Below are 4,595 nucleotides of genomic sequence, written 5' to 3' on the forward strand. Positions count from 1 at the left end.
TATAGTATAATATATAGGCTATTATTTAAAAAGATATGTAAATTGGTCGCAATATAAATGATAAGTTATTCAGACGAAGTTACACGGGACAGCTAGTGTTTAAATAAAATGAAATGGCGATTCCTGTCATTATGTTTAATAAGAAATTCGAATCTCTGCACATTTTAAGTAATGTCATTTTGCAGTTTTAGATATATTATATTTCATTGATTAATTAAAGTAACGAAATCTTAAGTTTACATTCTGTCTATAGTAACGGATAATGTGATAGTCTATATTTATTAATTCATAGAATTATAAAAATTCATATCACAAAATACGGGACGTATTCAAATATGTCGCATATTTTATGTGTAATTGAAGCAAAAACTTGTATTTCTTATTCGAATATGCTTTCAGTAGTATACTTTGACCAATAAACTATATTACTAATATGAAGACGACGTACCTACACGTCTACTCGTATTAAACACCATATAATATAACAGAGAGTAAGTACCTAGCACCTGTAAAACTCTTGAAACGTTCATACGATAACACAATTCTTCGTTAATCTCTCAAAGCTTTAATCTCGTTCTGAAAAAGGACACGGGCACTGACCGTATCAACGCTATTGTAACCCTAGAGGAAAGGGGGTTTTAGAACGAGCATATTGTGTAATAAAAACAAACGATGGCACAGGGATGAATTCAGTTTAATTCAGACATTTAAGTTTAAATGATTCAATATAGGTAGACTTTGTACAAGTCGTTTGCTTGTCTCGATTATCTGAACCACCAAACAGCTTGTTTTGTAAGTTGTGTTTTAGGTATAAGCAAGTGTAATGGCAACGTAGGTACGGAAAGCAGGCATTTAGATCTCTGGATTACGCAACGCACGATTGATACGATAAACATTACACGATGACGCGATGTTCATAGGTGTACACAATACACATACGTAGGTATATGCGACAGTCATCTCACCTATAGACGGCGTCCGTTAGCTTTTTTGTCATTAAATAAAATAAAAAAATATTAATGAATGTGAGCTTATTTGTTTTTATCAAGTTTAAAGTAGTATTTTTTATTCACCATAATATAGTGTGGGCAAATTAGACGCGTAACAAACGTCCTCAAAGGATCTAAAGGATATTAATTATTATCAGATATTTAATTAATCACGATTTTCGATTAAGTTGCTGTAATAATATGATATCTAGCATAATTTGTTTTCTTCAAAACTGGTCTAGTGCAAAATTTATTGCCGCGTCAACAATTTTCCCTTTCTCTCCTCTCTTAATTCTCGTTTCTTAGCTTTGCAGTAAATAATTAAATTACAGTACTGGCAGTCTGGCAGTGCTTGTCTTAGACTACGAGTTTATATAATGATGCTATTCAGTATTTTGTACGATATTCAGCCCCTAAAATTTATATCCGCGAAGAATATTGGATATTGAAACATCTATGGATTTTTTATAAGAATGAATAAAGTGTGACTATTTAAGGAAATTAAGTCATTATAGAATCAATTTTATCTGCTTGAGTGAGATCTACATATTTGTGGTCGTATGTCAGTATGCAGTCTCATGTAATAAAAATGTATAAATAATTACAACAACATTTCTAATACCGCAGTTACGAAAATTGTTGAAAATAAATATTATTAAAATTGTAAAATCAATAAATTTTGGGACTAGTATTGGTATTTGCAATTTTCATTGTTCATGTCATTGGACTATAGGGTATTCCCATGGAATATTTGTCATTGTTATATTACCTAACCTGTAAGCAATTGAACATTTCGTGGTATAAATTAAAGGAAAGTAAAGCATAATAGAAATCCATTGTGTCCATCGGTACTCCGGCCCTGTCTATGCCAGGACAAATAAACGAAACAAACGTGTGGCGAATCCGTTTACTTTTCAATCTCTCGCGATCTGAACGTCGGCGTCGGAAGCTTTGTTAACAACATAGACACACAAAATTAAACCTGCTATTGTACCTACTACCTAGGTATTAGCAAAGTTTGCTAGAGACTGTAATTACATTTTTTTACGGGAATTCATTTATAATTTTTATTTGATATTCCTGTATAAGTCCTCACATAATAAATGTAATTAACATATAATAATAGATGTATATCTTTTCAGTTTTTAGTAACAAATAATAGAAAATTAGTCGACAAATTCAAATATTTAACCACTTAAAATTTTACCAAGGATGTATTTTCTATTTACCTACTTACCTTGACAACTGCAATATAATTAAAACAAACTAAGTAATTAGAATACGTGGTTTGCTATAAGGATTTTGAGAACGTTCCCTAGTACATTATAGAGATTATTGAAAAGTTAAACTAATTATATTCAAACAAAACGGACTTAGAGGAATATGTACCTATCTGCATGTTAGTAGTTATGTAACTACATTTTATCGTCAAAGTTTAGAAACATAGGGTTATTTCTCTATAGACTTCTTTATTATATTAAATACTAATTGTTAACCGCGATTTCGACCGGTTTGAACATAACTTTTTTTTTATTAAAATAATAATATTTCTAAAATAAAAGAAGCCTCCTAGTTACTCCTTATAACATTAGCGACTGAAAGTAGTTCAGTCATGTCAGAGATTAATGCATATAAACATGATTGTGTATTAGATATACTGGTGTGGTAAGGCAAATATTACATACACGTTTTAGGTACACTCGCGTACATTAATATATAAACACTACTTTGTCAAAGTGAGTGAGTGATATTTGTTGCATTATAATAAAAAAATCTGGATTAAATCTGTAAATACACACTAACATATCAATAAAATAGTTTCCCTTTAGAGCAATACCAAACCTTTGAAATTATATTTGCATTGTAACGTACGACGTATGTAGTTAGTATTCCTCTGGCGATTGTCCGTTCGATCGTGGCAACCTTCATCAATACCCTGGCACCGATCGACGTGAGACAATTTTCTTTAATTATCGTCTTCTTAAGGTATTGACAGCTCTTTTAAATATATTATTTATAATGTCAGCGTAATAACGAAAATGGATATTTTTCATCTCAATCTTTTTTTAATTTTCATCATGCTTTCAAGTATCGGGTTATAGGCAATCCAATGGCAACGATGGTAGTATTCTGTTCACGTAAGAACTATAAAGTTATAAAGCTTTATGACTAAATCCAATCATAATAAAATAACATAGCTAAGGTACACACTTTTAATAATAGGTAGGATCCATAAACTGATGAAGATATGTCACAACTAACGTAGAGATAGACGGTACTGTAAGAACATAGAAACTATGTTCTTACAGTACGTCTACGTTATTTGTGTTACGAAGATAAGATAACATTAAATAATAGAATTAATATAAGCAATAAAATTTTAGAGAACTACTAGCTGTCCCGGCAAATGTTGTTTTGTCATATAAATTAATAACGCTATAAAAAAATAGGGGTTGGTGATAGAAGGGTGAAAATTTAGGGTTGTATGTATTTTTTAATGACATATAATAAAATAATATAAATAAAAAAAATTGCAAAATATAAAAAAATAATGTTAGGGGTGGAAAACCCTTATCACTTAGAGGTATGAAAAATAATATTTTACAATATTTTTCATTGAATTTCCGCTTGATGAACCGTGATGTTATATGTAACAAATTCTTCGAAGACATAGAAAGTACGGAATAATTAATATACATAGGTAACAATGCAAAATTTTTAAGGGACGGATTATTTTCTTCTTATTCTTATGTGCCTGATAGGCTGAATGGATGAACTTTATTTTTGTTCCAAACAAATTAATAATATATAAATAATATAAAAGCTAATTTTTATGCTTCTCCGTATTATGTAGATTGTAAAAGATAGAAGTTATTTATTGTAATTAAAGATATTCTTCCTGAATATCTTTAATATTTCCGTTCCAACTTTTGTATGGGGTTTCCAACATCTAAGAAACTGAACAAGATAACGATGCAAGTTTGCAGTGAGGCACTGAGAAGTTCTTGATACTGTAACCAACTGTTGAAATCTGTCAAGTGAAATGGAATACGGATGTTTAATATGTGGAGTTAATATTCTTAACTCCACATATTAAACATCCGTATTCCATTTCATTTGGTGTTGTTGTAAGTATTAAAATTATAAAAATTCGTATAAATTTTTGCATTATTTAAAACTTTTGGATTTCAAATAATGCTGCAAATTTTATTTAATTATTTTATTATCCTAGCATTCGATATTTAATTCCAGTTTGTAATTATAAGATTCTTTATAAGTATACAAATCGGAGCTGATTAAATATGTGTACCTACATTATTTGTTGTCATCTCTGGGGATGAAGTTACCGAACCTGTAAATTACTAACATTCCGATGTAACAGATCTATGAGGAATCTATGAGAATACACTACTTGGGAATACAGTGTACTATATGAGAATACAGAATCATTTTACGTTACTGTTTTGATAAATATTACATTTATCAAAACAGTAACGGCCGATAAAATGATTCTAATACCAAAATAGCTTATGCTCAAATTTACAATTCTATATTATATTTTTTATTTTAACGTCACATAACTAAGTAGGTCAGCTTGGGTATGCG

This window comes from Achroia grisella, unplaced genomic scaffold (genome assembly GCF_030625045.1).
Source record: "Achroia grisella isolate CSIRO2021 unplaced genomic scaffold, CSIRO_AGI_Agris_v1 utg511, whole genome shotgun sequence".
In the NCBI taxonomy this organism is placed as follows: domain Eukaryota; kingdom Metazoa; phylum Arthropoda; class Insecta; order Lepidoptera; family Pyralidae; genus Achroia; species Achroia grisella.